This window comes from Lepidochelys kempii, chromosome 7 (assembly GCF_965140265.1).
Source record: "Lepidochelys kempii isolate rLepKem1 chromosome 7, rLepKem1.hap2, whole genome shotgun sequence".
Lineage (NCBI taxonomy): Eukaryota > Metazoa > Chordata > Testudines > Cheloniidae > Lepidochelys > Lepidochelys kempii.
Genome location: NC_133262.1, coordinates 37,636,799 through 37,662,452, shown reverse-complemented (window position 1 = coordinate 37,662,452; position 25,654 = coordinate 37,636,799). Strand labels below are relative to the sequence as shown.

Here is a 25,654-nt window from a genome sequence, read left to right as displayed (position 1 = left end):
GTACAAATAGAGAACATCCCAAAAAATTTTAAAAAGTGAATTTCTGAAATATGCTGTATTTAGATTCATGCAGTTCAGTTGAACAAAACTCATGCACTATAATTATATTTAAAACATTTTCTATAACCATGCCTTTAGTCTCATCTGCCAACCTTCATAGTTTAAAAATAAATTCAAAAAGTATGTTTTATATCTTGCATAATAAGAAAACAAACACCCAAGCAGGTAAGTGTTCAAAGCTTCAAAAAAACCCTCTATACCACCCTCAATTTTTAACTATTACACTGAAGAAACAAAAAACGTATCAAAAAAGACCACAGAGTTAAACTAAACAACCAAAGATGCTGATGGATAATTTGGTGATCTTTATGCCTGAGACAGGAACTGTTTTTTGTTTATTTTTTTAAATCCTCATTCCTCCTAGAAAAATCTTATATTTAAACAGATTTTGTTTCAAAAGTGTTCATCTTCTATGCTTTCCCCTTGTGTACTAACATGTTTGATTAAAAACCATGTGTGACTTTATCAGTTGGCTAACCACGTGGAAGTGACAAGTTGTGTGGAAAAAGTTATATTTAAATCTTTGTACAACAGTAAAAAGAAAGAGAAGGGAAAAGACATTTTACAAATCTCATAAACTTCATATTAACTATACATCATGAGAGCTTCCAGACTTCTTGATCATCAGACTAAACACTCATTGGCAAGGAAGTGCGAAATTGTTAGCTGTTCAGACTAAACATTTACCTTTTACAAGCCAGAAAAAAAAAACAGACAGGATATTCTAGATGCAAAGTAATTTCAAGCTAACAAAAATAATTTCCCTTGAATTATCCAGTTTAAAGCTATGACATGGTACATTGTGGGCACTCAAATCAGCTGTACCAGGCTCAGGACATGGGAGATTAACTCATTGTGGGAGTCTATACAGATGGTAAGAGGTTTTGTCAGTCCTTCATCACAAACAAAATCAGCACCGAGAGGATGGTGAGCCTGGCACACAGAAAATTCCCCATTACAGCTCCTCTAGCAGCAATACAGCCAGCAAAGGAGAGGGGTCTCTGCTGAGGGAGGGAAGTGGAATTACTCTCTTCCCACCCTTTGCATACAGGTAGATAAAGTATGTATGTAAGACACGGGAGATAATTTTCCTGCTCTGCTCACAGTGGTAAGGCCCCAGCTGGAGTACAGTGTCCACTTCTGGATGCCACAGTTTAGGAAAGATATGGACACATTGGATATTGTCCAGAAGGGAGGAAAAAAAATAAAAGGTTTTTTTGAAAAAAAAAACACATGGTCTATAAGGAAAGGTTAAACAAATTGACATATTTAGTATTGAAAAAAAGAAGACCCTGTTCCAGGCCCATGACCTCATAGAGAAGAGCAGCAAGCAGGATTTTTGCATTTTTATACTTTTATTGATGGGAAGAGACATTTCATTTTTGATGTTCATTACTTCTTTAACTTTTTTATTTCTAGGATGGTTGGTGGTTTTCCTCTTTCCTTCTTTGTTCTTCATTCTCTTTTAACCTGTTTACATTATGCATAAAAAAGTTACATTCCATAACAGACTTTTCAATGGAGAATAATTTAGACACAATATACACAAACTCCATTTAACAAAGAGCAAGAAGAAGGAGCCTAAGATGGCACTGACACACTAAGTGAATTGCAAAGGAAAGACTGGGCTTATCACTCTCTTGCTTCTTTATGATGTATGAAGATGGTGAGAGGGGTTCCCTCCAAATTATTTCAAGAGGTTTTTTCCCCCTCCTTCTTGGTTTTCTTTTTCTTTTCTTTTTTTTTTTAAATGTTACAAATTCATGTCCTATCTCACCTGGAAAACTAAGATGACTGGAACTAGAGAAGTGTCAGCATCACAAAATGAGTGAAAATTAAGCTACAAAGGTCATAGCGGTCACACTATTCAAAACTTTGGTTTTCATTTTTGCTAAATCTATGTAACTGCAATAACTATCTTTTCACCACTGCCCATCCAAGTAAGATGCAAAAGTTAAAAATACACCTGTTCCAAACCATCCACAAGGGCAAACCCCAGGGATGGCCAGAATTTATTTCCTCATATTTCTATGAGTTTGTCTACACTTATAAGTTTTGCTGCCTTAACTATCCGGCATTGTTAAAGTGGCAAAAACACCTCTATTCTGGATCTGCTTACATCAGTATAAAAGGGCTTATACGAATATAACTTATAGCTTCTTTTGGTTCCCAAATCTGAATATCAATATAAAGCACTTTATATAAAGTATAACTATCTATACTAGGGCTTGTCGCTGAATAACTTTGTCCGGGGGGGGGGGGGGGGGGGGGAGAAACCACCACTACCCCCTACCAACATATAGCTGTGCTGGTAAAACTAAGTGTAGGCAAGACCTAGGGTAAAAGCAAATAATTTTCTTTTTAAAAGGGATCTTTCAGGCCAGCTTAATTAAAAAAAAAAAAAAAGCAGAAGATGCTGCAAATCCACTTTTTAACAATTCCTCCGCAGGTCTCCTTTACCACCACCAAAGGAGGTTGGTTTTTGGTTTTCTTTTTTTAAAACTAAGTTTGGTGAGCTTCAGGAAGCAATGCAAGACTTCCATTTATCCAGGCCTTAATTAGCTGAGAGGAGCCCACTTCAGTACAATATATTGCTTTAATTTCATCAGAAAAAAACATTATTGCTTTTAAAGCAACTAGCTGTTAAGGGATATAGATGTTTCTAAAACTTAAAATAAAGCTCAAATGAGTAAATATTTCATAAAAATTGACCTTATTTCTATAACCCTTTCACACTAAAAAAAGCCAGAAAGCTATTTGTTCAAAGTTGATGTTTGTGCTCTTGAAACTACAACTCAGTCAAATGGGACTGTCTGTTTACAGAGCATACCAACAATACAAGGATAAAAGACGTGGTGCTATATTGTATTATCTTACAAAAAATGGGGACCAAATAAAAATAGTTAGGTTACAACACTGCCTAAGAAAAGCCTTTCTACTATGACAGGTTTCAGAGTAGCAGCTGTGTTAGTCTGTATTTGAGAAAGACCTTTTCCTTTCTACTATGATACTTACAAATCACTAGACACTATAGTATATTATGTTTACATACCAACACAAAATAGGATGCAATGAACCAACTAACTCACAATTAACTATTTTCCTGAGTCATCAAAGTAGAAAGAACAAGAGAGTTTTCACATTCTTCTACATTAATTGCTTTTAAAATACATCTGGGCATGGGTCAAGATAGGTTTGGCTCAGGTTGTAGAAACCGAACACACGATAATACTCTAGAGTTTTATTAGCTCCAAACTGTTTGGACAGCTCTGTAACCACTTTTATTATTCTTATTTTACAGTTTACCATACCAGAAGGGTGAACAAAGCAGCCTACATAAAATGGTAAACAAATACTTGATTAAATTAGAAGCTCCAGATCCTACATGGGAAAAAGCTGTTTGCTATTCTGTCAGTCATTTGTTAATATACCCTCACAAGTGTCCAGAAAGTATGTTCTAGATGGTGTTCTCAAAGAATTCCACCTCTGTTTGGTATGGTAAGCCGTGATGCCCCACACCATCCTTTGCACACATTTTCCTGAATTATAAAGATTTATTTTATAGGGATGCTTCTTCAATTGCTCCAAATTCCATGAACCTAATGACAAACTCTGCTTCAAAAGAGGTCTTCCTCATAATAGACTTCTTGGTGCAAAGGAAGAGCAATGTCCACTTACCATAAATCCTGGTTACAGCAGCATTTTGTAAGTCTGGAAATCCAAATCACAAATTAATGAGGCTTACCATTATTTGTGACAGACCTACATTTGTGCAGAAAGATAGATGCTATCAAGAGAAAGAGAACATGTAAATAAGGGACAAAACTAACCTTCTGCACTATCAGGTGCACAAAGCAAAATATTGTACAAGATTGATTAAAAACTATGGTTACATTGCACTTCACCCAAACTGTGTATGTCTTACAAAACACAAATCTGCACAACTATAGCTATCATACCAGACGTCAGGTATTTCTGAAAAGCCCCGAGCCACATTTTATTCAATAGCCAAAGAGTGCATGCATAGCAAATGACACTGAAGAGATGGCCCTTCCTACAGAAAAGTGAGCCAGAACTCATGCGGAATGGAAAAGGAATCTATACTTTTAATCTTTACTAAAAGTGACTGGAGTCCTAGGGAATGAAACCCTCAGGTACAACACCTGGTGAATATAAACAAAAAGCAGAGGTATTCAAAAACATAAATATGACAGCTGTATAATACACCACACTGAAACGATTACTTGCATATTACAAGTATTACCTTAACATAGGAGTTAATTTTATTTCCTCCTACACTATCATGGCAAGTTTTCAGGACCTTCTAAGCCTTAGGTAAGGAGTTGTCAGTCATTTTTAAGCAACATTTCAGTGGAAAGACACTGAATTTATAAGGCTAGATTGGTCTCTACATATCACACAATTAATTGTAATGCTGTCCCCAATTCAGCAGGATGCTAAAGCCCTTAATTAATTTCACTTTTACTCAAAGTATCATGCTTAAATCTCACTGAAGTCAAGTCAAGCACTTGCTAAGTGCTTTGCTGATCAGCAATAGGATTACTCCTGTGTAAAGTTCCTACAATTAAGCACCTTGCTGAATTGAGGCTGTTGTTGCCAAGCACTGGTTCAAGAAAATGCAGTACCAAACTAGAACTCTGAGGGCCATAAAAGTAGTTATATTTAAACAAACCTGCACATGACGAGAAAAAATTTCTAGGAAACCTGTACAAGTCTTAATAACTAAGACATGAGGCTCAGATTGGGCAAAGGAAGAACTGTAAACCAAGCATCAATCAGAAAAGCTGTTAGTTCTCATTAGTGCTGCTGGAAAGCTAAAAGGAGTAAAAATACTTTTGGGACCCAGAATCCCCATTTTGGACTAAACATACACTTCCTAAAATAATCCAACACTGACTGAGGGCTAGTCCACATTGGCAACGCTAAAGTGCTGCCTTGGCAGTGCTTTAACGTGGCTTGTGTGGTAGCGGCAGAGCGCTGGGAGAGCTCTCCAAGTGCTCTAAAAAAAATCACCTCCACAAGGGGCGTGGCTCCCAGCACTGGTGCATTGTCTATACTGGAGCTTTACAGAGCAGAAACTTGCTGCGCTCAGGGGGTGCTTTTTCACACCCCTTACAGAGAAAGTTGCAGAGCTGTACATTGCCAGTGTAGACAAGCCCTGAGTCAGAGGGTAAAAATCCCATGGAAGGCCAGGAAGTAGAACAGAAACAGAATTTCAAAGATAGGACTTTGTAATCCCAGGATGTTTCTAGCCAGAAATGAGCTCTCTTCTATCACCTGAAGAGCTGAAAGCTGCAGGCCACTAGTCTGAAGCAGCAAACTCCGGACAACACAGAATTTAAAAAAAAACAATTATTATTTTTCAAGTCACAAGAGTCTGCTTATTTTGAAAGCAGGTTAAAACTGAACTGACCTACCTGGCACTTTTGACATACACATTTTTCCAATTTCATACTGCACACACTTTGCTACAAAGACAAGCATTTCAGGAGGAAGTGAGCTGTAGCTCACGAAAGCTTATGCTCAAATAAATTTGTTAGTCTCCAAGATGCCACAAGTACTCCTTTTCTTTTTAAATGAAAACAAATGTAGACCAAAAAAGCCAGCCTGTTCTTGCTTTTCAATGGGAACCAACAGATGCATACACACACAAGCCATTTGTTTAATCAGATCAACAGCTTTGTAAATTATAGCAATGTTCCACATTAATTTGAGAAAAATTAACATGTTTTGTTCTTAACAATTTTGTCTGTACCCACTAAATAGAAATAAAGACCATTTTAATAAAAACCACTTGTAATGTTCTTGTTTAAAAATCAACTCAGTACGTTCATTATAAAAGCAAAATAGAGTACTGTTTCTGTCTGTAAGTTCATCACTTTGCATTTTAAAAAATTCATTTAAGCTTATTTGATTTTTTTTAACCTGATATTGTAACTTTTAAAATTCTGCTTACCATAAATATACATTTCTAAAGTCCAAAAATAGCATGCCCAACAGTTTGCAATCAGGAAAGTTTTAAATCACAATACCTGCCAACACTGTTAGAAAGAAGCACATCTATTCAAAATAAAGGCATATTATATTTAATAAGTTCAAAAAAACCACAACAGTGCAGTGTTGTAGTTAAGATTACATAATCATGAAAGTTAGAAAAGTCAAAGTTCGGGTTACATGGCAATAACTTGTATATATGTGGTATTTTCTATTAGCCTATTACTTTTGCAACACTACAGTGATAACAGAAGTAGTGTTTTCATTATATGCTCCAATTTTCACTATTATCAGTCTTCTAGTTGAAGTGTTTCATCTCTGGCAGGACTTGAAAAATCTACTCACAGTGTGGAACGTTTTCCCTGGTGAAAGAAGAATCTTAGGCTATAGATTTTGCAGAATATAAACAAAACTTTTTTTAATTGACTTAAATTTCAGGTTAACAGTTTCAGACACTATGCCCATTCCTGTGCCACGAGGCCAATTGTTGTTTTACAATCGTATTGGCTCTTTTTAAAAATGTTTCTCCCTAGCTGCTGCAGGAGTAAAAACAAACAAACAAGGGAAATACTCAACAAGGGAATCTCAATACTTCACAAGGGAATTTCTCAAAGTGACTATTGACAAACTTCTGTTAAATGCGAAGTACACAAAACAAAAGAAATGGAGAAAACTATTTCTTTCAGCTGTAGTGGTCATTTTATTTGTGACAATATAAACTATGTTCTGACATATGTGATTTTAAGTTGGCAGCATCTGGTTAACACTCTCTCACAACACTCTTCAGCGCATACTGTAAATTGGTAAAATAAAGTAATTCCAGTCACTGTCCTGTAGTTTAAAATCATACGGGCAGATCTTACTGGAATAGGTAAAAATAGCACTAGTGAACATGCCAAAGGGGAATCTTTCCACTATATGGCCACTGCTTAGATTGCAACATAAGCTGGCTCTCTTTTCATAACTTAACTGCCTATGCATGTGCTACACATTAAACACAGTAAACTTAAAGCTTGAGACTAGAAAAGACAGACCGGGAAGTAACTCACCTTCAGTTAAATTTAAATCCACTACATTACTGTGCCTTTACTTTTTTTGCAAATCATTATTGCCTATCTGCGAGTTCTACACTGACATCCCTATAGTTTCATAGAAATGAATTATGAGTCTAGAACCTTGTATTTTGTCATTTGAGATAACCAAACCATAAAACAAGAGGGTCAAAATGTTCTGCTTCTGTAGGACAAGCTCACTCTACATACACAGGAGTCCCTTGTATTCCTCCCTTCCCTCCTGTTCTATTTCAGGAACTCCCTGCAATCCCCACTACCTCCTTCTGTTTTATGTCAAGGGCTCTGTGTTCAACCCCATTCTCTACTCCCTCTCCCACCATTATTTTATTTCTTTCTGCCTGGGAAGTAAGTCATTCAGGGTGTTAACATTTTAAACCCTGTTGGGACCATGGGCAGGCCTGAGAAGTGATGGGGTGAGGTATTGTTATGGTGGGAAGCGTTAATAGTTGATCTATAGACAAGAGTAGTTGAAGCTGCTCGGTCCCCCATTTCCTTCTTCTGGTTTTTCGATTTTCATCAAAATCGGCAATGTTCTGCCCCAATTCTTAAACCATTCCCTGAAATTTTAGAATTCACTGGATGTGGCAATGTTCAGAATGTATCATATGACAAACAAATGCCATCAAGTTGAGTGTAGGTCCTCAGGCACTATTAAAGCTTCTTTTCATCTTTCTTGGATAAACAATGCAAAAACATTTAACTCATTTAAGACTGATGACAAACACTGGTTTTTAAAATATTTATTATTTGTATTCCAATAGCACGCACAATGAACTAAGCCAGTCCAATCATACAGAAAGATATTCTCTGCTCTAAAGAGGTTACACTTCAAGCTTTTCTGGGGGAAGGGAGGGGCGAAAGGGGGAGAAGAGGTTTTGGCATGTTTGTCATCCTCTGTTTAACTTTGCAGTCTTCTTTTAAACCAAGTCTGTAATGTAACAAAAGATATTCTAACCACTAAAATCACAATTAAGAGACAGTAATTTAACTATATAAAATATGATGGAACTTAGAAAGAAAACAGCCATCTTACAAGGTTAAAAGTAGTTTAGAACTTAGAAAACTCAGATTCCATCAGAATGCATTGAAAGGTCAATTTCAAAGTTGTCTTACAGTAAGTATTTTACAACTTTGAAGTTAATTTTATGGTTTTAGAATTGTGGCTAGAAACTGGGTTTCGACCTAACATCAGGTCCACATCCTGTTACAAATGAGGTCAACTTTCAGTAAAAGAGTGACCCACAGGTTTAAAAAAAAATTAAATTCTTAATACATCAAAAACATTTTTCAATTAAAAAGAACAGGAGTACTTGTGGCACCTTAGAGACTAAAATATGTTAGAGCATAAGCTTTCAAGGGCTACAGCCCACTTCACGGGGGGAGGGATAGCTCAGTGGTTTGAGCATTAGCCTGCTAAACCCAGGGTTGTGAGTTCAATCCTTGAGGGGCCATTTAGGGATCTGGGGCAAAAATGGGGGATTGGTCCTGCTTTGAGCAGGGGGTTGGACTAGATGACCTCCTAAGGTCTCTTCCAACCCTGATATTCTATGATTCATCGGATGTATAGAATGGAACATATAGTAAGAAGATATATATATCTTCATGGAACATATAGTAAGCTTATGATCTAATATATTTTAGTCTTTAAAGTGCCACAAGTACTCCTGTTCGTTTTGCGGATACAGACTAACACAGCTGCTACTCTGAAACCTGTCATTTTTCAATTAGTGGCCAGTTTACATGCAAGATACTGAAAATACAGTCTTCTTCCACTCCACACCAATCTTTCCTGCATTTGTTACATTACACTGTGAAACTATCCCAACTGTGCTCCTGAACATAATATTTATTCAGCTATAGTGAACTGAAGAGGACTACTCATTCCTCATCTGTTTCTCTGTGCTCCAGCCACAAAGGAAGTGGCACAGAAAAACAGCACAGGCAAGTTTCTCCTTATGCTACCATAGTGCTCTACAAACTAGACAGCGGGGAAAAGGAGAAGAATTTTACAAGTGGAAGAAGGCAAAGTGAACAAAGATTGTGGTACATCATTCATCAGTCCAACAGGTAGTAAGTGACTGCATTATGGAGAAACTCATCCCAGGAGAGGAACAGGACAGAGAATGGAAGGAGGTAAGAAGTGAAGTATATGTTTTTCTCTAGAAATCCTCCCAAGCAGACTGAAAGGACCATTCTAAACACTGAAGAGAGAACCAGGTCCAGTTCTTCAGCAAATGAAGTATCCATAATCCAGGATCTTTGAGATAAGAAGACTAAAATAAGAAAGTGGTGCATTACAGAAATGCCCTAAATTAAGGAGAGAGAGAGATTGAGATTCAAGAAGAGGAAGGAAAAGATTAGCAGAATAAAGGACATAAGAATTTAGAAAAATAGGCAGATTAGTAATTGGATATGGAACTTTAAACTTACAAATATCTAGTGTGGCCATGGAGATTGAACTATGTTCTCAACCCTAGAGATAGTCCAGATCGGGGCAAGGCATTTTGCAAGTTAGTAGAAGCTTCTGTACATGATACTATTTTCTACATAAATCAAGGACTTTTCCAGACTTCTACTGATGTCAAACAGACCAGCAACTTTCACAAACAATTAGTTGACAGAGAAGATTACAACCAAAAAACAACCAGGGGAGGACAGAGAGAAACCCATTTAAATACAAAAAATATTTGAGGAGACTAGAAAGACTCAAAACTTTTTTATTAAACGTTTTATTAGATAAAATTGCAAATGCCAAACCTCTAATATTAAAATTTATTTTCAAGTACACAGAATTTCTTCAGGTACGTAATAATATCCGATTTTGCTAGGCTAAACAAAATCAGTACAGTTTTCTTTTAACTCCTCAGATCCTTAATTCTCTATTTCATGACACACACTTGCGCTGGCAGGCCAGACTGGTAAACAGATGTATACAGCCAACTAAAAAATCCAGATGTCCACAGTGGGTGGGAAGTTTGTTCTGACGAGCAGGAGGCCCTATATCAATTTCTGCACAATCTAAGCTTTCATTTTTACAAAGTTTCTAATACCTTTAGTTGCAAAGATAACCTTTCAAACAAACCGAATCAGAACCAGGCAGTTTTGCCTTCTTAAGCTTACAGGCAACAAGTGTGCCTCTACTGTTGCTCATCACTTTGTCAAGCAAGACCACAATGAAGTTAAGACTTGTGTCACTGTTGCTATTCAGAATCCTATGGGCATCAGTGAAATTTAACAATCATGTAGTCTGAGCTACTATTGTTGCTTGGGAAACTCTGGACAGCAGTAGCAGCTGACACAAGAGGTATTCACAGGAGACATGGACCCAAGAATTACAATTAAAACCTCTTCTTCCTTCCCCTTGCAGCAGTGAGGAGCCCGGGCTGAGGGAACAGTACAACAGCAGTGGATGTCTACTTCCCTTGTAGCAGCCAAGAGGCCATTGGGGGGGTTGGGGGGGGGGAATCTTAGCATCTTAGTATCCTCTCATTCTCATGTAGATGGCCTCTCATCACGGCATTGCTCTCCTCCTGGACCCTTTTGGTTCCCTCCTTTCATACCTACCACAAGCTAGTAATTATCTGGCATGCTTTACAAGCAATGAATGCGAACAGTCTTTCTACCACCTCAGCAAGCCACTGTCTGATTTACCCATAGGTTTAGACAGAGCAAGCAGCAGTGATCAGGGAATAAAAGCCACAATACCCTTCCTCTGAGGAGCGAGAAAGGGATTTAGCAGTAGGAGTGCAACACAGAATGGAGTTTCCCCACTCTCCCCAAGTCATCCAGGAGGTAGGAAGAGAGAAGAGGGGACCACCTCGCTCCATGAAGCAGGGCAATGCCTGTCTCTTTCTTGCTAAGTCTCCAGCTTTGCATCTCCATTGGACAATTCCCTCAACAATGATTTTCAAAATTCTAGCTTGCTCTCCAAAGAGAGTTAAGAAAAGCAAATCTGAGCCCCCATTATATTAAAAGTCTAAAATTCTGAGCCAACTTTAATTAATATGGTTAACCCTTCACCACACCCAGCTGAAAGTCAGTGAAGCAACCTCCTTCAGTTTGTGATCTAAAAATATACTTATAAGATGTCCCAACTGTTCTTAAGTAATACTATGTACATCAACTGGAATGCAATACAAATTAACACCCTTTTGTGAGTAATTTACAAAAGAAACAGTTTTTGGTCAAACCAACAACAAAGATGCAATGCAACACCCAATTTGGAATCTGAATTAGAACAATCTAACATAACAATAAAAAGAGGAGAAGCTAGGCAGCACTGAAATACATAACTGAAATATGCAGACAGCAGGCCTCACATAGTATAGGCAATGTAACGATTCAATAGAAGGGTAAAATGGAATAAAATTGCAGAACAGAAAGATCAAGCTAAATATCAGAATGGTCTCCAGATACAAACCTAAATCTGATTTCCCCGAGAGTGGAAAGGAAACAAACCAGTATTGCCATATATATTAGTACATTACATGAAAGGCCCACTGCCTAACTGTTTTGTCTAAAGTTAAAACAAATCAGCTTTGACTGGTTAGAATGTATGCTCTGCTCCATTTATTTCAGTAAGCAGGATATCTGTTTTTGGAGCAGGCACTAGAGAAGAATGGCAAAACTTAGACACACCTGCAATGACAAACAAAGTCAGATGGATATATTTTTGTATTGCTCATGAGAGAATCTAGACAATTTTTGTATTGCAATCCTAGTTTTGAAAAGCTAAATTTTCCTCACCACAAAGAAGGCAAAAACTCCAGAAAACACTTGGAGTCAATCAACATTGACTATATCCCATGAAAACAAATGTCCACTGATATAAAGTCCATTTAACCGTGGTTGTTACATTTCTTAGCTTTGAACTCTACTGAGAGATCATGGCTAAACCCAATCAAAAATTTCTCTCAGAGGGCAGGTGTACACTTAAAAAGCTGCAGCAGCTTTAATGAAGACACTACTAAGCCGATGGGAGCTACTCCGGGAGGTGTAATTAATCCACCTCTGTAAGAGGCAGTAGCTATGTCGACAGGTCTTCATGGATACAGTGCTATTTACGGGGTGGGAGGGTGTCAATATAATCTCATCACTCAGGGGTGTGGATTTTTCATACCCCTGAGTGACGTAGTTATACGTAGTTATACTGATGTAAGTTTGTAGCACAGACCTGGTCTGACAGTATTTCATTTATTGGACTGTAATGTAACCAAAGTAGGGTTTTAATACACAAAAGAGGCATGTTCCATTTAACTATAAAATGTTAGCATCCAGAATTCCAACAAAATCACCTTTGCATGGAACAGACGACGTTTATAATATAAAGGCAATATTCAAGTAACTAAGTAAGTAAACATGCAGCCGATGCTTACCAAAGTAAAATAGTTATTTACAAAAAAAATACTGTGCAAGTAGCAAGGTCCAGTAATCCACTGAGAATTAACTGTTCAGAAAATTATGTCTGTCTAAATTCTGCCTTTCCTTTTAGCAGTGCTAGAGCAAATACATAACTGAAAGCATACCGAGATTATTCATGTATTCAACTATGCAAGGCATACCATACCAACTTCAAATCATCTCAAACCTGCAAAAGCAATTAATTCATACCCATTCCTTAAAAGAATCTAGTTAATTTTATAAAGACCAAAAAGGTAGCATTTTTGCCTCACTGAACTCTGTTATATTTGATCAGTGACATGAATTATCTAGTCAGTCTACTTAGAGAACCTGTCCTATGTATGTATTGAACACATCTCATATTTCTGCTTTAGAAGAGTTTTCTTACAACAAATACATGCCACAAAATATAAGAGCATTTTTTCATCCTATATCCATAAGTACCCCACCATGATCCTGTCATTACAAACAGTATGTATCAAGTGGATATGACTGGTCCGAAAACAGTAGCACATTTCTCAAATCGGGTAAACATGAAAGTACAGTAAATTACTGCTGTTGTGAAATAAAATATCTAGTCTTGGAGATATTGAGTATGTACATAAACTGCATGATGAGTGTGCTTCAAATTTAATAATCCATTACAGGCAATCTTTGCAAATCTATGTTACCAACACAATTTTGCCAGGTTTGTATTATTAAATAAATTACACTCATGAAATAGGTTAAAGTTCTGATCTGTGTCAACACAATTTAGTGACCAAAAGTAATCTAAGAGTTTGTCTACAGAGAGAAATTAACTACTTAAACTAAATCAAATTAAGATCATATCAATTCTGAATGAGAGCACCCACACAGGGTTTTAATACTGTTTAACTAATCTGCTTTAAATTCACAATTTTAGCTAATTTGGATTAATTTTCCTGAATGTCCCTATGTAAACTCGCCACAAGCATACTTCATCTTCACACAACAAACAGACCTATTAATTAGTCAATGTTTGTAGGGCACTATCTAAATATTAGCTATTTACAAGCTTTTCAACACAGATGATCATTTTTAACCCTCTTTTCAAGCATTTTCCATCCACCACAGCTGGCCTCAGCTTCTGTAGAGCCCCAGGCAAGTAAAATGTTCAAGGGCCCACTCAGTTTCCTTCTCTTCTTTACATGCTTAAGACAATCTCCAACTGCCTCTTACAGGCCTGGAACACATCCCCAACTTGACAATCCAACTTCAATTGGTTCTGAGGCCTCAGAGCCTCTGACGAACTCCTTTCATTTATGGATGCCATTCCAAGGCTATTAGGGTAGAAGGCAACATCAGACATGTAAATTTCAGAATCTGCGCCAGAAGACATGACAACTATACAAGCAGATGCTATTTAGGGGAAGACCATTTGTATGCCTACCAGAACCTTAGATAAATGGGCTCTATGTAACCGCATAATCATAAGGTACTGCTCTAGAGAAAGGCCTTGTCTACATGGCAAAGTTGCCCCAGTTTAACAAAAGTCATAATTTTAAACATATTTGGTTAAATTGCTAAAAAAAAAAAAAATCCCTGCAAAGACACACTCATTGCAGTTCTCAAAAGGTGTATTTAATTTGAACTTAAATCAACTGAGAACTGGTTTAAGCTAAACCAAAACATGTAGCATCAAAACTGAAATACCAATGTCCAAACAGTGATTTGCACTGTGTTTAAAAACTGATTCATTTAACCATATAAGAGATACATACACTTTCTATTCTCAGTGCAATAGAGCAGATCAAGGTGACAGTAAGATTTAGTGGGCTACATCTGTACAGCACTAGAAACTTGGCACAATAGTCCCCAATTCTGTGCAGTACTAGTACAGCTCCAAGTAGATCATTTCAGTACAGATAAAAAGAAAAGGAGTACTTGTGGCACCTTAGAGACTAACCAATTTATTTGAGCATGACCTTTCGTGAGCTACAGCTCACTTCATCGGATGCATGCCGTGGAAACTGCAGCAGACTTTATATATACACAGAGAATATGAAACAATACCTCCTCCTCTGCTATTACCAGCAGGACAGTGGGGTGGGAGGAGGTATTGTTTCATATTCTCTGTGTATATATAAAGTCTGCTGCAGTTTCCACCGTATGCATCCGATGAAGTGAGCTGTAGCTCACGAAAGCTCATGCTCAAATAAATTGGTTAGTCTCTAAGGTGCCACAAGTACTCCTTTTCTTTTTGCGAATACAGACTAACACGGCTGTTACTCTGAAACCTGTCAGTACAGATAAATACAGAACAGCATACCATACTTTATCAGGGTAGCATTCCAGGTGCTTCTAGGTGCCCATTGCTCACCTGTCCCGCCAGACCTAATGAACAGTGTGGGAGAGATTAAAAAAAAAAACCCATGGAGAAGGAGAAAAACTAAAACAGGAAGGGCTGTACAAACTCCTCAGCTACATGGCACGCCCCACACTACTCGGCCACTTAGCTAATGTGTGTCACAGACCCCTGGCTACAGCCCCGCTTTCCAGCGTCTCTCCCTGCAGGAGGGAATACTCTCTCTGCCCCCAGTCACCTCTGGGGGGCTCCCATTGACACCGCCAGGCAAAAGGGCCACCCTCCCCTGATCCGCAGCGCCTACAGAAGGAGGAGCCCCCCTCCCCGTCCCTGTCCCCTTCCGCGGTGCTGGGTCCAGGCCACTGCGCCTGGAGCGCCCTACTCAAGGCTCAAGCCAGGCAGGGACCCAGCTACAAACGGCTCCAGCAGGCTGCCCCCGTCCGGTCCCGTCTCTTCACCGCTCCTAGCGCAAGGGCAGCCCAGGGCCCTCCGCCTATGTCGGGGGAAGAGAGGGTCACCTCGCTGACACCCGCTCTCCAACGGGGCGGCGTCTCCTCCCCGGGCGGGTCAGCGTCCCCGGGGTTCAGCAACAGGGCAAGGAACCGCTGACTCCGCTCCAGGGAAAGGAGCTAGGAAGGGGAGCCCGGCCGAGGGAGGGGGAACCCCCGTTACTCCACCCCCCTCCGTGACCTTGGTCCCCGCACTGCCCGTACCTCCCTCACGCAGGCTCCACGGCTCCCCCGGCCTCGCTCCTCACTCGGCGCCGTTCGTTCCGCTCCCCATCTAAAATGGCCGCCTCACCCTCCGCGAGACATTTCTCGCGAGCCCATCGATCGGGCCGGCGCTCGGCTCCTCCTCCTCCCCCCGCCGCTAGCCCAGACCGCCGAGCCATCGATGAGACCCACCTTCTGGCCCGCCCCCTGTGCGACCCAAGTCGCCATTTGAGAGCAGGGGGAGCCGCGTGGGGAGAGGGGGTGAAAGACTCCGGCTCTACGTGCGGAGTGGGGTCTGACAACAGCCACTGCCCGCCCCTCTTCTGTGACAATCAGTGCGACCATACGCCCTGCCCCGCCGCCACTGCGCTTCCTGGGGGCTGGGGCTCGCCCTTCTCCTCCGGGAGCAGCTGCGGCGGGATCTCTTTACTCACAGCTGGCTGCTCTGCCTCGCTTCTTTCTGCTCCCTCCGCCTCAGCCTCTTCCGGGATGCAGGGGCTTTGGCTACTTGCAGGGGGGAGAGGCGAGCTCGGCTTGCCTGCCAGAGCTCTGCTGAGCTGTCTGCTCTTCCCCTGGGGGAAGTAGCCTGGCAGTGGGGTGTCACACCCGCCCCAGTAGCTGCAGTTTTGGATGTAGCTGGTGCTGCTTCTGTCAGCGTGAGAGACTAGCTTCCCCTAGCGAGGCTGGGCGCCGCTCGTTCCCTTGCGGTGACCTATTTGTGGAAGTGTCTGTGCTCAAATTTGTTTCCAGCCCGTGTAGCAGCAACATGCAGGAAAACCACCCTCTCAACAGGGTAGAGGCATCATCGACCGTCTGAGGAGGACGCAGTGCCTGTGTAGCCACTGCAGGACCTGTGTTGACCCTCCCAGTCTTCCAGCAGCTGGCCCACACTGCCCCATTCCATTACACTGACTGCTAGTCACACTTTTAAACTCCACTGCTCAAGGCTCACCGACCAGAAACCACCCTCCTGCCTTTACAACCTCCCCTGTGTTTTTGAAATGCTTTTTACTGATTGCCCACCTTGGCAAGCATACCTAGCAGCCAGGGGTGAAAGTAACATAAAACTCTCACCTGTATGGGGCCTGGCTCTGGGACCCCAGAAGAGGCGGAGCTGGGGGTCAGCCACCACCAGCCAACTCTTCCGCGCCGCCCAGGGCTCCAGCCATTGCCGTGGGAGCCCCAGGTCCTTTTAAATCACCAGGCCCTGGAGAGCTGCCCCTTCCCCCCAACACCTTTGGCAGCCCTCCCAGGAGAGTCCTTAAAACTCTGCCACAGCAGTGCTTTAACATTGGCTGTGTACAGGCCCATACCGGTGGCAACTTCTTACCAGTACACTGTACTGGCCCACTTTCACCTCTGCTAGGAGCTCACCCTTGTTGTGTGCAACCGCCCAGCTGACCATGGCAGCTCTGCGCACTAGTTGTGCTCCTGCCTGGATCAGACAGGAACTAATGGTTCTCCTGTGCATTCACACCTACAGGCCACCTGTAGAAACATGGACATTTTACATGTGAGCAGATTACCCAGGCAAAGGGGTATGACAGGAATCAGGAGCAGTGCGGTGTGAAAGCAAAGGCACTGGCATCAGGGAAACCACAAGGTGAGGGAGCACAACAGTAGATCTGCATGCTTCACCACAGACTTTCTGTTTCTGCAAGGAACTACATGCCATGCTTTGCAGAGACCCCACCAGCACACTTCAGACCACTGTGGATACCTGAAGGACCCTGAGACAGGGACCCCTGCCTTGAACAGCGGGGAGAAGGAAGAGGAAGAAGTGGTAGATTCCAGTCATGGAAGCCAGGAGCTATTTGAGACTGCCACAGTCTAGCCAGTGTCACCAGGCAAATGCAGATGAGCCTGATGAAGGGGAAGGGAACTCGGGTAAGTGTGTCTATTCGTTTTTCCTTACAATGTTTAAATGTAAAGACGGCACCCATCCCATCCCCACGTTAACAAGAAAAAAGATACTGACTTTTCATTATTTTACTCTTATGAGAAGAAGTAGAGACACAACAGATGGACGTAAAGTTGGCAACTGCTTTTCTTTCCCCTATTGGGGTAGGCTGGAGAGGGGCTATGCAAGCACCCCATTTATGTACATGGGGATAGCTGTTTTATCCTCCTAGAGATTTCAGTTTAATTTTCTGGGTGAGGACGGCAGAGGATCTCCATAAGTTTTCTAAGGATAGCTGCCTTATTTCTTCCTCGATGGTAGGATACTTTTCCATGCCACTCTATGATGAGTTTGGATGGCACTATTGCAGTAAACAGGCTCATAGTATATGGGCCTCAGTGGCTTCAGGAAACCAGTAACAACTGTGTTCTCTGTGCCTTTGACACACTCAGGAGTGAGATCAGCTAAAATCACCACCACCTGTGGATATAGTGCCAACATTCACTGCCATTGTCCTATACCCATAGGGACCAAAGTTTTATAGCTTCATGTAACAGAAAATCCCTCCTCCCCACCCCAATCCATGGTAGGCCATACGCGCCATGGTTGGGGCTGGAGAGCAGTGCTGTGTCCAAGGCACTCTGAAGCTAAAGTGTCAATCAGCATTTCTTATTCAAAGTATTTATTGGAATAAAAGAAGGGAGTTTTGAAACATTTTTCCCTTTGCATTGTGACTGTAAATCCAATGACACATCTGGCATGGCAGCCTTGAAGGGTGCCCCTCCATGCCTGTAGAACACCTGACCCTGAGGAGGAGAAGAAAGAGGATGCGGGAAGCAGGATCTTGCAGAACATGTCAAGCCAGTGCTGCATTGGACCGTGAACAAAGGGCTTGGAGGGCCAATATGACCAAGAGCATAGAGAAAGAGGAGAAGAAACAGGGCCCAGGAGTCCCAACAGGATAAGGAGAAGAAAATGCCACCAAGACATAAAGGGTCTTCTCAGGCAGCAATCCTAAATGCTACAGACCTTGGTTGACCTCTGTAGGTCAAAAAATCCCAGACTCTCCACCCTCTGTAGTCCTTGGAGGACTCCATGTTTGCCATTCACTATATCCTCCAACATATCACATGTCACATTACTACCCCTACCACTGCATGCCAGGAAACAGTAAGGAAAACCACTGTTTCACCTACAATAGCTTTGATTCATACAGGTCAGTTTATGTGTATCAATAATGGGCTACATTTGTGCACTCAAATGGACATAAGCATTTATTTCCTTTCTCATTTTAAATTTTTGTCCCATTACATTGAAAATTTTATATATGTTGCCTTTGGATTTAAAAAAAAAAAATTAACATATTTCTGCACTCCTCCCTCCCCACCCTAAAATTCTATATTTTGGAGAATCAAATTACTGTATTAGTTCACAACAAATTTTGCAGAATGCATAGCGGTAGTCAAAACAAACAATACTTGTAAATGCACAATAAAAACCACATACAGTAATTCAGAGCTTTCGGAAGACACAAAGTCATATTTATAAATTTATAGCAAGCACTATACAGTTCTTAGCAGCACCCAAAGCTGCAGGCCCAGACAATATCACCACAGAACAATACTGTCTCTGACCATTAAAGTGCTCTTTCAAAGCCTCCGTCAATTACACAGCTCTATGTTGGGCTCTTGTAATAGCCCTTGTGTCTGGCTGTTCAAACTCAGCAGATAGCAGAACCACGTCTTCCCTCCATCCTGGCAGTAGCTTTTCTCCCTTTCTCTCAGAGTCATTATTAAGGATACAGTTTGGTCACAGAGGTCATGGATTCCATGACTTTAACAGATCTCCGTGTCTTCTTTAGCTTCAGCCACAGGCAGCAGGGCTCAGGCTCTGGCTTCAGCTCTCCCATAACCATACCCTGATTTTGTACATTTTTCCCTATGATTGTTCTGTGAAATTTGCTTTATTTTAGTATAACAAAATCATATTCATAGACATTATACAGGATAACAGGCAGCTACAACCATTGGGATATTTTTCTTACTGAGATCCATTCTAGTGAGTAAACACTGCTAGTGTCCCTTCAATCCACCAAAACCACACTATCATTCTTCACTGGCTGAGCCAGCAGTTGAATCTTTCCTTGGTGCTGTTAAGGTGGCCAGTGTACAGCTTCATGAGCCAGAAGAACAAGGGGAGTTTGGGTCACACAGAATCACTATTGGCATTTCGATATTGCCCATGGTAATCCACAAGTCAGAAAAAAACACCCCTGCTTGCAACTTTCTGGACATTCCCGAGTTCTTAAAAATGCAAATGTCATGCACCTTCCTTCACCAGCCCACATTAATATTAATGACACATCCCCCCCATGATCCACCAATGTTTGCATGACCATAGAAAAGTAGCCCTTTCTGTTGGTTTACTCCAGGGGTGGGCAAACTATGGGCCAGATCCAGGATTGCCACCCTGTGGCGCCATGGGCCCCACGCCACTTCCGGAAGAGGCCGGCACCATGTTCCTGCAGCCCTTGGGGTGGGGTGGGGTGGGGACAGAGGGCTCCGTGAGCTGCCCTCGCCTGCGGGTACCTTCCCCCGCAGCTCCTATTGGCTGGGACTGGGGAACTGCAGCCAATGGGAGCTTCAGGGAGGTACCTGCACCCCACCTCCCCCAGGGGCCCAGATAAGCGGCACAGGGCCGGAGCCCACACCCCTCACTCCTCTTGCACCCCAAACTCCTGTCCTGAGCCTCCTAACCCCCTGCCTTGAGCCCCCTGCTGCACCCCTCCTGCGCCCCAGCCCCCTGCCCTGAGCCCCCTGCCGCACCCCTCCCACACCCCAACCCCACATTGATGGCCCTGCATGCAATTTCCCCATCCAGATGTGGCCCTCAGGCCAAAAAGTTTGCCCACCCCTGGTTTACTCTGTAGAAAAGTGGGCTGCTGCCACAAGTAAGGATATACATGCCTATGCAGTCTGCTGCCCCACTGCAGTTCTGGAACCCCACTTTTGAAAATCCATCCATTATTCATAGAATATCAGGGTTGGAAGGGACCTCAGGAGGTCATCTAGTCCAACTCCCTGCTCAAAGCAGGACCAATCCCCAATTTTTGCCCCAGATCCCTAAATGGCCCTGGGTTTAGCAGGCCAATGCTCAAACCACTGAGCTATCCCTCCCCCAATTCTCTGCATGTTGCTGAGAGTTACAGGCCTGCATTAGCAGGAGATGGTTAATGGCCCTACATGCTTGCATGATGATGGCCTCCACCGTAGCTGAGGATTTTCCAACTCCAAAATGATTTCCCACTGACTGGAAGCTTTCAGTACAGGATTGCTACCAGAGTGCGATCACCTCTTGCTTCTCCATTGTTAATGGATCTCTCATTCTGGTATCCATATGCTGGTGGATTGGAACAAGCTTGGCACGCAGATCTAAAAATGTGGCCTTTTGGATGCAAATGCTGCAACCACTGCTCATCATCCTAAACCTGCATTATGATGTGATTCCACCAGTCAGTGCTCATTTCTCGGCCCCAGAAGCAGCACTCCTGTGCCTGCAGCTTCTCTGTGAATGCCACCAACAACCTTGAATTATTTTTCTCTGTTTCTCAGCAAACTGTCTGCGAAGAAATCTACATGTTCCCCATTGTTGCAGTACTTCCTGTGGGTCTGTAAATACAGGAGAATCATGCATCCTGTATTTGCAACATTCATGAGAATAGCGCAGAACTCTGCAGGCTCCATGCTCCTGTCAGAGATAGGAGACAATGAAAAGTGCTATACAGGTTTGTGGGATTTTTTAAAGGCATGAAAATTATGGGATTTGGATGGCATTATGGGAGGATAAATTTGCATGCTAGGAAGTTTACCTGAAGCTCCTAGACATCCCTGGGCAAATCCTTTTTATCCCACAACACACTGTGAAAAATTCCCAAAAAAGACATTGCAGTAGTTGGCAGCATGTGACACACTGCACCAGGATACTTATCTGTGGAGCGCTGCACTTTACATGGACGCAAGCATGCTAGGTGAATACATACTGTACCAAAGCAAGCCGCCAAGTATGCATGCATTTGAGTGATACACAAACTTTGGCAGCTGTGTGCCTACGTAACTTGTGTCTACCACAGTTTGTAGTGTAGACATGGCCTCACTCCAGCCCTGGCCAAACCTCACTATTAATGAAAAAATCGTGAGAGGTGGCAACACTGTATTACCCTCCCTCCAGCCATCTGTATGTACACATTAACTTGTGTTAATACCATTTTCCGATCTGTACACTAGACTTTTTAGAGGAAGAAGGATTGTCCAGTGGTTAGGGCACTAGCTTAGACCATGGGAAGCCTGCATTCAATTCTCTGATCACCACAGATTTCCTGTGTGATGTTAGGTAAGGCCTTCCTGCACAGGGGTGTTGCAAGCATGGATACATTAAAAATTGACAAATTCTTTGAGATCGACTGATGAAAAGCATAATATAAGAGCTATGTATTACTACCAGATGTTACCTCTCACATGTTTGTTCTGGGCTACAGATGTTTGTTCTTTACCAGTTTACAGATCTGTAATATCAATATGTTTCTTGTATCTAGCTGACTGGATTGCAAGGCTTAAAGTTTGTAAACTTTACTAGTTAAGCAACAGTTGTAGCCTAGAACAAATGTATGGAAAGTGTGTAAGACTAGCCTTTGCAAATGTGTTAAGTACCTCAAGTTAATTAGCAGTCAATTAACTTACAGTATAAAAGTTTAATGGAAACAAGCCCAAAGACTCAGAGCTTGTCTATACTTAAAACACTACAGTGGCCCTCCCATAACGCTTCAGTGTAGACACTACGTATGGCAACAGGAGGGATTCTCCTGTTAGCTAGGTAATCCACCTCCATAAGAGGCATTAGCTAGGTCGGCAGAAGAATTCTTCTGTCGACCTAGCGCTGTCTACACAGTGATTTAGGTCAGCTTAACTTTGCCGCTCAAGGGTGTAGATTTTTCAAACCCCTGACCAACATAGTTAAACCAACCTAATTTTCTAAATGTAAGTCAAGTCTCAGCCACATTGTGTCCTGGAACAATACTTTGTAGAGCATATATGTTTGCATTTACAATCATGTTAACTGCAGATCAGTTAACTCAACACCAATAACTCTTGCCTAAATAGGCCTGTGATGGCATGGAGGTTTTTTCCAATCCGTCATATTTAGGGCTTGTCTACACAGGAAAATACCAGTATAAACAACTAAGGTGTGAATTTAAACCAATATAGCAGTATACCTCTATGTGTGGAAATTTATGCCAGCCTAAGGACTAACCTACACTAGAAAAGCTTTGCTGGCATAGATATGCCAGCAAACTCTCCCAGTGTAGATGCAGTTTATACTAGCAAAACCATGCTTTTGACAACATAGCTTATGCCAATTGCCAGAACAAAATAAGCTATACTGGTAAATACACTTTTTGAGAATAAATACATTAAAAGTTTGTGAAGCACTTCGAGATCTGCTGTTGAAAAGCACTATATAACAGCTAGATAAAATTATTAGCTTGTATAACTGCATCTACATTAGGATTTTTCTGGTATAAAATTGTAATAAATAATCACCCTCCTTACCAACACTGTGATAACACCAAACTTTTCTAGTGTAGTCCTGGCCTAAGTGTCTTATTTTAGTTTAATTTATGTCATTTTGGTGAGGGTTGAAGCTCAATCAAAAAAAAAAAAAAAAAAAGGCACTCATACCAGAAAATGTGTCCACATGGGGCATTATAACAGTTTAACTATAGTAGTATAACTGGTAAAATTTTCCCTTGTAGACATACCTTTATTCTCCCCTCTTTCCCACTGCCACAGGCCTTGTCCTGCAAAAAGAAAAAAGACCAACAAATAAAACCGATATGATATCTCCAAAGAGCAAGACCCTGACACACACCAAAAGGCATGTTTTATAAACATGAACTGAACTTTTCCTGTAGAGTAGTTTTTATTAAATTGTTATATTAAACCTTGTGTCCAGTTCTGCCCTCAGATGCACGTATACAACTCTCAAGGCCTTAATAGGAGTTGTATGCACATCTGACTGCAAAATCTGGCCCAGAAAAACAAGTAATTTTAAGCCATTTAAACATTAGTTATACAGACATACTTAATTTGTATAATACTGTGTCAAGGAGATAGGTTCTGGCAGAGCCTACACTGTGCACTTTATATAAAGAGTTGTAAAATATGAGATAAACAAGACAACATGAGACAAAAGAAACCCAAGAAAAAATAGAGAGGAAAGGGGAAAGTGATCCCAGGATAAGTGATATTGATAAGAGACTGCTGATTAATTTTTAAACTTGTAATAGAGAGAAGAAGCCACACAAAGCTTACCATTATAGGAGAGAGAAGAAGCCACACAGTCATAGAAAAAGTTAACATATGTAGGGAACAAACTAAGCCAAATTCCAAATAGCTAAACAGTGAAGTATTGTAAAGAAATATAGCCATTGCAAGGAAAAAGAAAGCCAGAACAAGGAAATTGAGCAACAAAACAAAATTATCACAACACAAAAATAGAAGTGGAAAAAAAAACAGTCAAAATAAAATAGAAGTTATTAGTGTCTTTCTTGGTTGATTTGTTTCATGTTCATGTTTGCTTAGGTTGACAGTACAATACAGAGTCTCTCACTTCATTTGTGTCATGCTCTAATATGTCCAGATACAGCTTCAGACGGAACATCACAGAAGATCTCACTATGTACAAATGTGAGAAGTAGGGTGGCCAGTGATTAGAGTGAGGGAATGGAAGTCAGCACTCCTGAGTTCCATTCCCAGGAATACCACTAATCATTGTGTGATCTTGAGAATTATCTTCTCTGTGCCTCAGTTTACTATGTGCAGTATCAGTACATATATTTTTCATCTACTTGACTGGGATTATACGATTTAGTTTCTAAACTGCTTTAAGATCCTCAAATGATGAGTGTAAAACATTGGTCTTAAACTTTCCACACCATTTAATTGCAATTTCACTGCATTTAAATAAATACATAGATAAAAACAAATGTGGATAAACTACAAGGAACAGCACAGACAAGACTACTGTTAGAGCATATCTACGCTACAGTGGCACAGCTGCAGCTATGTTGCTGTATCATCATAATGTAGATTGCTTACATCAGTGGAAGGGGTTTTTCCATTGATGTAATAAGCCACCTCCCTAAGTGGCAGTAGCTACGTTGACACAAGAATTCTTCCACTGATCTAGCAGCATCTACCTCAGGTGTTACGTTGGCTTAACGATGGGGGGCAGAGGGGTTGGAATTTTTCATGCCTTTGAGAACACAGCTAGGTTAATCTATATTTTAAGTGTCTACCAGGGCTAAGTGAAAAAAGTAACAAAGCAAAGACAAATAAATGCACACACAAAGTTCTCAGGGAGGAATGGCTATAACAGTACTTCACTTTTACCTTCAGCCTACAGTATTTATATCACTGGGTACAAAAGAAGTCCAAGGTAAACAGGTTGTATAGAAAGCATCTTGAACAAATCAAGGCATTAAACCAAGCGATGAAAATCTAAAAGGTAAGCTATTCAAAAAAAGAGCTGTGACACACTAAGAAGGAGCTTATTATTGCAGCTGTTTGTAGCTTTGTTATATTTTACAGCTAAGCCTTAAAAGGATTTGTGGCCCTTATGTATTTGGTGTGGTAAAAGATAGTGGAAGAGTAATTATTTCCCCCCCTCCATTTTAAATTTAGATTGCATGCATGTTTAATGCACAGCAATGGGACATCCTAAATATGAAGCTACTATCAAGGCAGCAAGCTTGATTTTTCTGGAATGGAAAAAATAAAATGGAATAAAGCTGTTTACATTGGTTCATCCCAAAATGTCCTGGAGGTAAGATTAAAGAAAAATAGCAAGAGTATTGCAGTGCTAAACTTTTACAGTAATTGATACTCACATGAATAGTTGCTGTTTGGGTTATTTACAGCGTATACTTTTTCTCCCATGGTGAGTCACAACAGCTAGATCTTAAAGAGGACTGTTATTTTATTAAAATGGCACCTAGCACATTTTAGGCACCAGACACCTTCCTCCCTCTCCCCAAGAGAGTTTACAATCTAAAATTTATCATCAGTGGTGGGTTAAATCCTGCAATCTTCCTTCACATAGATCTCCCATT

At 41.1% G+C, this 25,654-nt stretch overlaps 1 protein-coding gene across 10 annotated transcripts in view; it reads right to left on the bottom strand.

The window, feature by feature from the left end:
* RAF1 (Raf-1 proto-oncogene, serine/threonine kinase) overlaps positions 1-15,749 on the bottom strand; it is a 96,949-nt gene extending 81,200 nt beyond the window's left edge. For 2 of the 10 annotated variants that reach the window (XM_073352233.1, XM_073352240.1), the window contains exon 1: positions 15,588-15,749. The gene's annotated coding sequence lies outside the window, so the exon portion shown is untranslated. Of the gene's footprint in view, positions 1-1,456; positions 1,479-14,838; positions 14,861-14,889; positions 14,904-15,587 lie in introns of those variants that run through there. The other 8 variants (XM_073352242.1, XM_073352241.1, XM_073352235.1 and 5 more) reach the window with 7 other exon arrangements.
* Between the last annotated feature and the right edge of the window lie 9,905 nt (positions 15,750-25,654).